The following is a 14,122-nucleotide window of genomic DNA, read 5'->3' on the forward strand; positions in this document are numbered from 1 at the left end:
GGTTTTGGTGATATTGTCATCTTAATAATATTAATTCTGCCTATCCATGGGACATCTTCCCATCTTCTAAGGTCTTCTTCAGTCTCTTTCTTTAGCATTCTATAGTTTTCATTGCAAAGGTCCCTGACATCCTTCATGATATTTAGTCCCACTTTTTTCAAGTTATTGTTTCTTTTACAGTGGTTCCTTATTGAAGTATACGAAAGTGATTGATTTATATTGAAGTATAGGAAAGTGATTGATTTGTATATGTTAACTTTGGATGCTGATACTTTACTAAAATTTTATCAGCTCTAGAAGTCTTGTGTTGGAGTTTTTGGGGTCCTCTAAATATATGATCATGTCAATAGCTAGCCAAGATCATTTGAGCTCCTTTTCCTTTTTGTATTTCTTTAATTTCCTTTTCTTGCCTGATTGCTCTGGCTAGAGTTTTAACAACTGTATTGAATAGGAATGGTGATAGTGGACATCTTTGTCTTATTCCTGTTTTTAGAAGAAATGCATACTGTTTTACTCCATTCAGTTTGATATTGCCTTTGGATTTGTCATGTATAGCCTTTACAATGTTGAGGTAAGTTCCTTCTATCCCGAATTTCTCTAATGTTTTAAACATTGATATGTGTTGTACTTTGTCAAATGACTATTCTGCATTTATTGAGATAATCATGTGATTCTTATCCTTAAGTCTATTATGTGGTAAATTACATCTATTGATTTGCATATATTGAACCAACCTCTCAGCCCTGGAATGAAACTCCCTTGATTGTAGTGTACTATCTTTGTAATATGTTTTTGTATCCAGTTTTCCAAAATATTTTGGGGGGCGGGAGGGACTGGGCCTTGAACTCAGGGACACTTGGCCACTGAGCCACATGTCCAGCCCTATTTTATATTTTATTTAGAGACAGGGTCTCACTGAGCTTCTAAGCACCTCATTGTTACTGAAGCTGGCTTTGAAGTCACTATTCTCCTGTCTCCGGAGCTGCTGGGATTACAGGCCTGCATCATCACACTCAGATTCTCAATATTTTCTTAAGATTTTTTTGCATCTGCATCTGTGTTCATCAAGGATATCAGCCTGACATTTTCTTTCCTTGATGTGTGTTTGTCTAGTCAGGGTGATGCTGGTCTCATAGAATGAATTTGTTAGTGAATACCTTCTTTTCAATTTCATGGAATAATTTGAGGAGGTATGGTACTAATTTTTTTCTAAAGGTTTGATAGAACTCAGCTATTACTCCATCTGATCCTGGACTTCTCTTTGTTGAAAGGCTTTTGATAGCTATTTCAATTTCATTACTTGATATTAATCTGTTTATGTTTTCTAGATCCTCATAGTTCATTTGATTTGGTCATATGTCTCTAGAAATTTTTCGATTTCTTCAAGAAGTTCTAGCTTATTGGAGTATAAATTTTCAAAATAATTTCAGATGATCCTCTGGCTTTCAGTGGTATCTAGTGATATTTTCTTTTTCATCGCTAATTGTATTTATTTGAGTCTTTTCTCTCTTCATTTTGGTTAACTTGACTAGGGGGGTTATCGTTCTTGCTTATCTTTTCAAAAACTAACTCTTTATTTTATTGATCCTTTGTATTTTTTATTCTCAATCTCATTGGTTTGGGGCTCTGATTTTAATTCCTGTTTTCTACTGACTTTGGTGTTGGTTTGTTTTTCTTTTTTCTAGGACCTTGAGGCATAATGTTAGTTATTTATGTGTTATCTAATTTTTTAATGTATTAACTCAGGGCTAAATTTTTTTCTTACATCTGCCTTTATACTGGCTCAGATATTTTGATATGTTGTGTACCTATTCTCATTTGTTTATACGAATATTTTATATCTCCTCCAATTTCTTCTGCTGTCCATTTATCGTTCAAAAATGTATTATTTAGTCTCCAGGTGTTAGAGTGGTTTCTATTTTTTATCAGGTCATTGATTTCTAATTTCACTCCATTATGTTCCATTAGGATGCAAGGTATTATCTATATTTTTTTCTATTTGCTAAGATTTGCTTCATGACCTAAAATGTCACATATTTTAGAAAATGTTCCATGCACTGCTGAGAGGAAGTTAAATTCAGTAATTGATGGATGAAATATTCTACAGATGTCTATTAGGTCCATTTGGTTAATAGTATTTTTAGGTCTGAGGAATCTTTACTTAGATTATGTCTGGATGACCTATCTAGTAGTGAGAGAGGTGTGTTGAAGTAATTGGAGCCCTGAAAGAGTAGAGACAGGAGGGACAGAAAAAAAAATCTGAAAAAACCATTCTATTATCCAGCTTGACCTAGGTAAACTTACCAAACACTCCACTCTAAAAAAAACAGAAAATATTTTTATATGTATGTGGAAAAGTTTATCAACATAAGCTATATTCTAAGCCATAATAAAAGGAGCAATAAATTTAAACTTTAAGTCTTCAAAGTATATTCTCAGGCCAGTACAAAATTAAAAATCAATAATAGAAATATCTCCTGAAACTCCAAATATTGAGAGACTTCTAAATTACCCATAGGTCAAAAAAGAAATCAGAAGGAAAAAAAAAATGTTTTGTTTTGTACATTAAGACCACTTTGCTGGACTGGAATTGTAGCTCAGTGGTAGAGCACTTGCCTAGCATGTGTGAGGAACTGGGATCAATTCTTGGCACTGCATATAAATAAAATCAAGGTTCATTGAAAAAATAAATAAATAACATGGATTATCTCTTGGAGGCCATTCTCACATGTGATTTAAATTACCTCCCTGGCTAGGTGAGAGGCGCTTAGACACAGCTGTGTTAGAGCTTTTCCCCACCCTTCTCCCGGTCTTTGCAGAGGTATGCCTTGCCACTGCCCGAAAACCCAATTATCGTCCCTGACCTTGGGATGCTGCCCCCCCCCCGCCGCCTTAATGTTCATTGGATGGGAATTTCCCTTGAATTTTTTGTTCTGTAATAAAAGTTCACTCTCTGGCCTGTTCTCTCTCTCTCTCTCTCTCTCTCTCTCTCTCTCTCTCTCTCTCTCTCTCTCTCCTCTTTAGTGAACCTCAATACCGCATTACATGGGTGGAGGCAGAAGCTAGGAAAAGCCAACCCAGGGCTGGTATTAAAGGTAATTAGAGTCTTATCTCTTTAATTTAGATCTCCCTAGCATTTACTCATGAATTGAACTTTCTTTCATGAAGCCAGTGCTGGTCATGTGGTGGAATTATCTTAAAACAAAAACAAAAACAAAAACAAAACAAAACAAAACAAACAAACAAACAAAAAAACCCCACTTTACTGGTATTTGATCCCTAGCACTACATAAAAATAAATAAACGAAATAAAGATATTGTGACCATCTACAACTAAAAATATTGAAGATAATAAAAAAACAAATAAAACCACTTTACTGAGGAAGGAGTAACATACAAAACATTGGACATATTTAATATATAAAAGTTGATGAGTTCAGAGATAAATATACTCATGAAATCACTCTAAACTACACTATAAACATATCCATCACCTCCAAACTTTACTCTTATTCTCTTTATTTATCATTATAATTTCTGCATGTAAAAAAAAACAATATAAGTTCTACTGTCTTACAAATTCTTAAGTATACAAAGTATAATAGAAAACTATAGGCTATATCTCACCAGCCACCTGCACTGACGATATTAACTGGGTTCACAAGAGCTGGCTGCAACATTAAACTAAGAAAGTGGTGAGAAAGCACAGGACACAAAAGAAATTTTCACATGGAAGGTGGACTGCTCTGTGACCTTAAATGTCAGCTTTCACGCTGGAAAAAGCACTAGAAAAGAGAGCATGCACCCAGAATCCCTTTATGTTTATAGGGGAGACACACAGGAGTTTCAATAGAATGTTCTTCACCAAATTAAGCAGGAGATACAGTTTCAAAGGGAGTTGTCTAATCCCACTGGGTAATGCCCAAGTCCAGGGCTAGAGAAAACTTCTTTGCAGAGTGAAGGTGGGGGCCACTTCATTGCATAGAGTAAGGTGTGTGATACTAGACCAGCACCCCCTTACTCAAAGCTTAGGGGATTCTCAGATTATGGGCAGGCAGACTTACACAGATCTATACACTGTATAGTAGAGATCATATGACATATTCATCTTGTATAAAGGCTGAAAGTAAAGGAAGAAAAAGATATTCTATGCAAACAGTAACTGAAAGAAAACATGGTGAAGTTATACTTGTATAAGGCAAATAGACAAGTCAAAACTGGTATTAGAGACAAAAAAGTCATTAAATAATGATTAAAGGGTCAATTCAATAGGAAAATGTAATGATTAAAAATAGGTATGCAAATTGGTTGCAGTGGGACATGCCTGTAATCCCAGCCATTTGGAAGGCTGAGACAGGAGGATCTCCAGTTTAAAGCCAGCCTCAGCAATGGAGGATCTCCAGTTTAAAGCCAGCCTCAGCAATGGAAAGGACCCACTCGTCAGTGAGTCCCTGTCTCTAAATAATATACAAAATGTGGATGGGGATGTGGCTCAGTGGTCAAGTGTCCCTGAGTTCAATCCTCAGTACCCAAAGGAAAAAAAAAGCTATGCAACCAAAATCACTCTACCTAATTTAAGGCAAACACTGACAGATCTAAAGAAAGATATCATCAGCAACACATTAACAGTAGGAGTCATTAATTCATAACAGATTAATCATGTAGACAGAAAATCCATATGGAAACAGAATACTTTAACACAATACACCAAATGGACCTAACACAATAGAAATACAATTGGAAGGACAAGGGAGATAATATGAAGGATTCCTAATGAACAAAGCTGAGATAATTTGACCAAAAGATAAGTAATGTGATGCAACCCAAATGATAAAATAAATCTCCATGAGCTCAATTTGGTATAAATAATTAAACAAATGGAAGAGAAAGGAAGTCTTCCACTCAGAAACATTACAAATAATTTAAGTGGACACACATCTCCCTCCCCCACACACTTTTGCCACCAGGCCTTGCTTGGCTCTGGCTCCTGTCCTCAATTGCATTCTCCTAGCTGCTTCCCCAGCCCCTTAGGCATGGGATAGACTTTGTGACTTTTTTATTTTTTAATGTGGTGCTGAGAATCCAACCCAGAGCCTCACCCTCTCTCCCTGAGCTACAACCCCAGCCCAGTAACTGGATTTGAAAGCACAAATAAATAAGGGGAATATGTGAATTTTAAAAATAAAAAAATAAAAACCTAGCTAACACAGCTTTAACCTTGGGCTGAAGATTAACAACGCAAGGGAAGAGCCTCACCCTCCAGAAGAGACACGTGGGCGCTCCCAGCGTCCCAGACTGCACATCGGATCCTTCCGTTGGCACTTCCGGTCTCTCCTTCTAGAAACCACCAGGTTTCCAGAGTTCTTGGAGTTTAGTTCCAACCCACCCGTCTAGAGACTGGTGTAAGAGATGGGCCTGTCTGTCTTCCTCACGTCAAGATGCCCCTCTGCCCTCTTTGGTACCTGGCAGAGAGCACCTTCTGGTGGAGGAGGATACTCATGACCTCAGGGGGCAAGGGTGGTGCAGTCTGGCTCTCACTGTGGATCTGAGGAGTTGAGATCCTAGAAGGTCTACGTGGGGCTCAGAAAGTGGAGGTTAAGTAAGGATGGCCAAACCACCTTCTAGGAAGTCCCAATAACTGTGCCAAGAACAATGGCTTCTGTGGTGAATGATGCTAATTTGCTGCCAACACTCCTAATGAGTCATATCACATATTAACAGAAAAACCTTGCAGAAGTCCCTAAGTAAAATTGAAAATCTATCATGAAAGTTTCTTCTCAATAATGTTTGTATGTCAAAAGCATCAAAGAGGTTCAGTGTTTCAGTTTGTTGTTTTGTTATTATTATATTATTATTTCTTTGTTTTGTTATTTGAATCCCATCCATACCTAATGAGCAGATAGGGTCAACATCAAGACCCACAAAAAAAGAGGAAAAGGACTGAATAATATGAGGTGAGGATATGAATGTGGTATTTTTTTTCCCTCTCAAGTGAAAATTTAATTTCTTCCTAATTGTAGAGGAAAAGTTTGGAACTGTTGCCACCAGTGATTTAAAAGGAAGCCAAGGGATAAAAAAATAAAATTTGTTTATTGGCTCCATTTGATATCAGAATAATGATTTGTAGAAGAATCAATCAATCTTGCAACAGCCCACAGGAAGAATAGGAAAAAGTATTGATGAGTTTCCCAATGATAAGAAATTAGCAATGTGGGTACTGGAAGAAGTCCTGATAGGAAAGTGTAATCATTTCTTAGAACTGCCAAAACAAAGCTTAGGGAAATCTTTAACCAAGTCCACTGTCCCTGTGTTTTCAGTTTCAATATAGCTGCTAACATCAGAAATGGTAAAAATGGGGCTGGGGATGTGGCTCAGGCGGTAGCGCGCTCGTCTGGCATGCGTGCGGCCCAGGTTCGATCCTCAGCACCACATACCAACAAAGATGTTGTGTCTGCCGAGAACTAAAAAATAAATATTAAAAAAAAATTCTCTCTCTCTCTCTCTCTCCTCTCTCACTCTCTCTTTAAATAAAAAAAAGAAATGGTAAAATGTTTTTAAAAGCTCTTTTTAATATTCAAAATATTCATATTTAAATATAATTAATATAAAATATTTTAAATATTTGAATATGACTTAGATGCACCTTGGAAAATTTCCTGTCCTAGCTCCACTGGCCCTAATTCCTTAAATGAGACTGCATCTTCTGAAGCACATTGAGAGTGAATATTAAATAGTTCAATTAGGAGGATCGAGAGGAAAAAGAAGTGTTTGGGTGGCCACTAGAAAAGTGACTAATGGAGGCTACCATATTTGTTTGTGTGCATCTTATGCAGGAGCTGAAAGGAACATGAAATTGGAATCTGAATGGATAGTACTGATGGACTACCCAGGACAGAAATGAAGGGGGGAAAGGGAACCAAAAAATGTGTGTCTCTAAGCCAGAGTTCAAGGAGGGAATTTTCATTCAAAAGAAGAATAGCTTTATTTTCCATGAGTCATTAATGGCCTAGCTAAAAATGTTAGGGGACCCAGAAAAATAATACAGCCAGAGGTGTGAGACAAAAGGAGAAGAAAGAAGTGTCAGGTGTACTCTGTCCACAGCGCTACAGTAAAATACCTCATGAGCTGGGCAAACCCCACCCGGTAAATAGTTGTATCTCCCTCTGGAGGGATGACAGGGAGACTTGCTAGAGACTGATGGCCAGCTGAATTCCAATGATTATCCCAGATTTCCACATGAGGCAGTAGATATTTTTTAATCTCTAAAATAGTTCCACAGTAATCTTCAAGGTTTCTTTGCTCTCCAATTACCAATAACATTACTCTGAAGTAAAAAAATGTCTTTTATTCCCCAGAATAGATGGTTAGTGTTGAAATCTGTTTATGGTATCCTGAGGATTCCTTTATCCAGACAATAGCATGAAGATTGAGATGGGGGCAGGGGGAATAGCAACATAATATTACATATTTCTTAGTTGTGAAGTTGTATAATATCACTTGATGGTAGACTGATAAAGGTATTGTTAGACCAGGATGCAAAAAAAAAAGACTATCGACTTTAATTAAAATCAAATTAAAGCAAACTTATTATTTCAACCAGCTGGGCTGCCTCTCCCAACAAAAACCACATGAACAAAAGACAGCCTCGAAACTTTCTAGAAGCGCAGATTTATAGCCCAGAAAATTACACAAAGGCGGGGGGTGAGAACTTACAGATAACAAAACTCTTGACGAGCATGACACAAAGGCTAGTTTATAATATTGTTGGCCCCGACATCAGAATTTATAACGGTCATTAGAGCCACAGAGAGGGTTGTTATCTGGTTAGGGAAAGACAACCATGGGTGAGTTCAAGACATGGGCAGGCATTCCAAGAAAATTTATAATTCGCAGTAATTTATAGTAAATCTGAAATTAGCTTTTCATGTTTGTGGAGAGATGGCTCCCAATTTTAAGGAGGAATCAGGCTTGGTTTATCAGTATATACTGTGACACTTAAAGCAACACTAAAATAAAACCAGTGTAAATAATAAATCAACAAGGAAATAAAGTGGAATGACTTTAAAATCTTGATTTATCAAAAAGAAGGTGGGAAAAGAAAGAAATACAACAAAATGCAAATAGCAAGATAATAGACACCAATCTCACTGTATAATGATCACATTAACTATAAATATCTGTTACCCTAAACTAAAGGCAGAGAGTTTGGTTTTATCATCTTAAAAAGCGAGACCCAACTATGATCATTTTATATGAAGACCCATATATGTTTAAAGTAAAAGAATTAAAGTGATATAAGATGTGAATACTAAAGGAATCTAGTGTGACTATATTATATCAACAGATTTAAGAGCAAAAAATAGTACCAAAGATAAAGTTCATTTCCTAGTGATAAAGGAGTCAATTTTTGTCATGCATTTCACCTTTAAATACATTACAAACTCAACAATATGCTCGTTTTGTTTTTTAAAATAGTCAATTAGTTTCCTGTTGTGGTTCTCCAAAGAAACAGAATCAATAGGATGTCTGTGTGTATTCACGTATGCATAAATGTGTGGGTGTGTGAGATTCATTATAAGGAATTAACTCACATGATTATGATAGCTGGCAATTCAAATCCGGTTGGGAACCAAAGGATGTATGGGCCTAACAGAAGTGTTGATGAGTCGTAGATCCTTAACTAAGTAATAGGACCTGTTGGGCTTTTCTTCCACTAGAATGGGAGTATAGTAAGGGGAATGAGCAGGACGGAGGTACTCCTTTGCTCACAAGGTCCTGAATAATAGGTTGTAGGCCCATAGGAGCTTTTGTGGGCAGCGGGTATTGAGCTTGATTGGGGAAGGTGTTAGGATCTTTACTGGTGGGCAGGAAACGGTGAAGGGAATGTGAGTATCCCATACAATCGGGTCAATCAGGTTCGTAGGTAAGGGGTCCTTTTTAGTATGATGTTTCATATCAGCCTCACCAGTGAAGCAGAATGGCCAGTCTTCTGCCAAAGGGGCCAGAAAAGATGAACAGGCCGATTCTGGGGTCTGACAGATGCCAGGAGCCCGGATGTTGATTGTTGTATTGAATTTAGAGAGAATATCTCAGCCACGCAAAGGAACTGGTCATTGGGGCATAACTAGGAATGCCTCAGAGAATGGGAAGTTGTCTATGGAACAGAGTAATAGGGAATTCTTTTTTGGATAGATGGTCTCTCCTTCTACCCTGACAATAGGAGAGGTAAACAACACTGTTTGCCCCCAGAATTCTGTCAGGACTGAGAAGGTAGCCCCAGTGCCTAGGAGAAAGTCAATCTTGCACCTATCCACCTGAATCTTCACCCTGGTTTTTGTCTATTGACAGGACAAGTACTAGGACAAGGGACAAGAACCCAAGATTCCATCAATCTTCCATTGCCATGCCCAGAAGGTCAGATGGTAACCTGGCCATAGGCCTCCTATGGTATCTAGGACACTCAGAGCCCCAATGACCTTCTTGTTGACATTTAAGGCATGGGGTATGTGCAGTGCATGGTGCAGGGCATGCCCTGGCCCAATGTCCCTCCTTGCCACACTTGAAGCTGGTACCCAGGGGGGATTTTGGTGATGGGCAGCAACCCAAGGAAGCACCCTGCAGGGCCTGGGTGAGCATCTGAAATTTCTCAGTCTGGGGGGTGGCAGGGCTTTGTTTGAGCTGTTTTGGTTTAGCCCAGATGTCGAGGTAGCTCTGCAAGAGGAAATATGTCATAAGAACATGATGACCATCTGGGGTTTCAGGATCTATGTTACTGCTGAAGGACTTTCATAAGCTGATCCAGAAATTTCGATGGGGTCTCCTGTAATTTTTGGAAATTGACAGCCTTACATCCCACTTTTTTGAGCCCAGCAATAATACATGCAAAGAATTGGTTCCTACTCTGTATGCCATTGTGTATTATCTGAGGCAGCAAATGGCCCCGGAGGGTGATTGGGATTAACTCAGTGAGTTTCATCAACATGGGCTCTGGCAAGTTCTCAGACTCTGGTACGTTCCTCTAGAAGGAGAGTATTAACCAATAACATGTAAGTGAGGCTATAAGCCTGGAAGACCCATTGACCTCTCTTCTGTGGTGAATGAGCCCAACCTTCGCTCGAGTTGCATGAAGTCATTCATAGAGAATGGGACATGTACTCAGATAATGCCCTCAGGTCCAGTAATTCTCTTAAAGGGACCATGGTTTGTGGGACTAGGGAGAGGGACCTAGTTTGGAGTAATAAAGGTGTCAGCCAAGTCAGGGGGAGCACCTGAGTGGTTGGATGGAGCTGACAGGGGAGGTCAGTAGGGAGGGGTTTCATCTGCTGGATAGGTCGGGGTGAGAACAAAAAAGAGAAAAAGTCAACATGGGGGATCTCCTTCCACTTTTGTGAGCGCTCGCAGAAGTTAAAAAGATCTCTGAGAATTGTCGGATCTAGGAATCCTCCTGGGGGCCATTGACTTTGATTATGTAATTGATAGTAAGGCCAATTTTGTCTGCAGAATTTAATAAGGAGGAGTCTTCAGAGAGGGAAGAAGAAGCCCCTATAGGTCAGCAGAGGGACAAGGGTGGTTGAGAGAGAGAGAAAGATAGATAGAGAGAGAGAGAGAGAGAGAGAGAGAGAGAGAGAGAGAGAGAGAGAGAGAGAGAGATGAGTGCCTTTTTTTTCCACCCCTCAGGACCTCTCACTCATGAACTGGGTCCCAGAGAGTCCATCATGAATGTGAAGGTTGTGGTGGGATGCATTCTCTCCTCCAGATTGGGCATCAGAGGTTTGCTGGACATTCATGGTAAAAGCCCCTGTGTATAGCCAATATGAAAATGGATACCCAATAGGGGAACTCACCTACTGAAGAGCCGGTGTTCTGTGAGTAGTAGCAGCACTCAAAAGAGAGGACAAAGATGGCAAGCCTTGAGAGAGGGGGCCCTCAAGCAGCAAGGCATTCCCCCTCCCAGGTTTCATCTCTGATGAAAGAACAAAAAAGGCAGTTTGACAGTTATGACAGTTTAACAGTTTAATGGTTTGCAGTTGGCATGGGGTGCTTTCTGATTGATGGGTAAGGATCATGTGAGTCAGCAGGTCTAGTCTGATTGGGTGGATAAGGATCATGTGAGCCTGCAGGGCTAGTCTAATTGGTGGGTAAGGATCATGTGAGCCAGCAGGGCTCATCATTGGACAGCTATTCTCGGGAGATGGGGAAGTTAAAGGGGAGAACTTGTGAGAGGGCAGATTGGCAAGTGTGGCTGAATCAATGAGAAAAACCTACCTTTGTTGTCATTTTATGTAATCTGTTGACTCACAAATCTACCCAGGACACAGGTATGGTTGCTTTGTTTTGTGTCAACACAGCACTCATGCATTTTTTAAAAAAATCTTTGCTCAATATTCAAATAAAGACAACATAAAATATTCTTCTACCTAATCTTACTATTCTATGGATAATCTAATATGTCCTCAACTTTTCCCAAGAAGAGTATATAAAATATACAACCCTTTCCTCATTAAGGGAAAAAAATTATTTTTTTTTGTATTTTGTGTGAAATTTATTCTGTTTCTACTGATTCATACTCCTTCACTTATATCCAGTTATTTAAATACTAAAATATGATTTTAGGTATTATCCACACCTCATGTTTGATAAGAGGATGACAATGAAATAAACACTTAATTTGTATAATATAAATAAACAAATTCTTATCAGCATTAAGAAGAAATGCAAAAGTATGGCACTCTGTGTTCCTGAGGGTTGTCCACATGGTCATTACTGGTGTTTATAACTATCCTATTTCACTCCCTAGTACATACTGCCTTGGTTCACAGCTGGTCATTGTTGTTAGTCAGGTGGGTGACCCAAAACTTGATCTCTGAAGGATATGAGCCTTTATCAGTGTGACCTGACTTGAGATTTAGTTTCCTGTTGCTCTCCATCACAGAACCTGGGAGTTCGAAGAGGCACTAGGAAAATGTCCTATGTCACACTTGCTCTTGCTCTCTGTATTGTGTAGTAGCAACTCAGTTTCCCATTCCTAGTCAGAATCAATCACTATGTACCAAAGAATGATTCTTCTTCACCTGTTGATTCAGCTATAATGAGAATCCTAAATGGCAGTAATCTCAGCTCTCAGAAAATGGAATCAATTTGTGTCTGGGTTGAAGAATCTCTCTCTTTGTCACTAAGAATTTTCTTAAACAGCAGAACTGAAAAGTGCAGGAACATATAATGTTGGTGGATCATAGACATCAATGATATACGGGGAGAACACACTCTCATTTCTATTCATTGAATGCTTGGGGTCTGATCCTATGAATCCTTGTTGTGGGAGAAGCAGTACCATAAATTAGATGTAGACATGGAGCACGTACACATCCTGGAGGACATTGCCCCAGCAATTAGAGATGTTTCCAGCTACGTGTAGCTTGAGGGAGAGTCTTACAAGGATATTTCACCATTCCATCAGGTTCTGTGTTTCAGGAAGTTGGAAGACCTATGTTAAGTATAACAAATCCCATGAACACAGGCCATGGGATTTGTTATACAGGCCATGTTTGCTGAGAATCAATCTCTTTGATCAGGAGCAATGCTGCGTGGAATACTCTTATGGCGAATAAAGCATTCTGTGAGTCCAGAGATGTTAGTTCTGGCAGCAGCACTTCAGGAGAGAAAGCAAAATCCATACCCAGAGTGAATGTCCAGTCCAGAAAAAAAAGAGTGGCCCTTTCATGTTGAACATGGTCCAATGTCATCAATGTGCTATGAAGGGGCTGGCTGATCACCCCAGGGAATGGTGCGATGTTGGGAACTCAGATTGGTCTTTGCTATTAGCCATGATTATTCAGCAGGGGATTCAGACAGATTGGCCTTGGTGAGTGTACCTTCATCTTGCTGAATCCAGGAATAATCTTTACCCCTGATGCCATGTCCAATTTGTTCATGGATCTATTGGGAAGATGCCAGGACTGAGTGAGAAAACAGGGGTTGATATCCAAAGTACTGGTTAACCCTTTTGTTGGATAAGAAGATCTATCCCGTGATGGGTAGTAATGAGTATTTCTTTGTTGTTTCTGAAAGAACGACCGGACTAGGCTTGTCATCGGAGAAGTACCTGTTTATTGAGGAACAGCTTTCCACAATTATAGAGCCAGGAACCATTCAACAGAGCAAGGTATTGGTACAGGGCACTTTCTGATTGGTGGATAAGGACATGAAGGTCAGCAGGGCTCACCATTGGGCAGCTCTTCCTGCCACTGTCTCTGGGCATGGGGAAGTTAGTACCAGAAGAAAAGAGTGGTCAGTGCCATCTTTGGAGCCAGGTGACTCCCAACATTTTCTGTATGAATCTTTCTCATATAAATCATCCAGAAAATTTTGAAGTTCCAGGATATTAAAGGGGACACATGTATCAGAGGATTGAATATATTTCTTAGGTGAAATAAAAAACTTTGGATTTTCTCCTGAACAAAGGGTTAATGTGTTTGCCTTCATGGTGGATGTATTGTCATAGTTACAAATGTATCATTTTTGTATTTGGAGGTTAACCTGACTGACGGAGGTATACATGTGTGCCAAATTGGCAGAAGATGAACTGTAGTGACTTTATGATGTGTGAGGTTGGCTAGGATGAACTACATCTCATCAAATTCCCTCTAATCCATCATTTTTAGTTAAGGTGGGTCTTAGAGGAGCTTCCTGGAAGATTAGAGGGCAGAAGGGAAGCAGTCATCCTGTAGTATTAATACGTTGCTGGAGATCTGCTGTCTCATTCCTCACAGGTATGGAGCAGTGGCTGGGCCTGCAGTTTCTCTACCTTCCCCAGGATTCTCCTTTAGGCTCTTTGAATTCTGGGCTAGACGTGGGCAGTTAGCTTACTAAAAACATGACTTAAATTTCCCATGTACCTATATGAACATACCATATGGATCTCATCTGGATGTATATCCACAAGTAACTAATAAAAATCTATAAATAATAGGAGATCAGCAGAGTAGAGGGAAGTAATCAGAGGAAGGGAGGAGGAGAGGAAAAAGGGAAGTATGGGGACTCAATTGAGGCCTATTTTAACCTTTATAATTATGTTAAAAGAAACCCAGAAAGTTTATAGAATTCAAAAGAGCCAATACAAAAA

Source organism: Ictidomys tridecemlineatus, unplaced genomic scaffold (genome assembly GCF_052094955.1).
Source record: "Ictidomys tridecemlineatus isolate mIctTri1 unplaced genomic scaffold, mIctTri1.hap1 Scaffold_439, whole genome shotgun sequence".
NCBI classification, from domain to species: Eukaryota; Metazoa; Chordata; class Mammalia; order Rodentia; family Sciuridae; genus Ictidomys; species Ictidomys tridecemlineatus.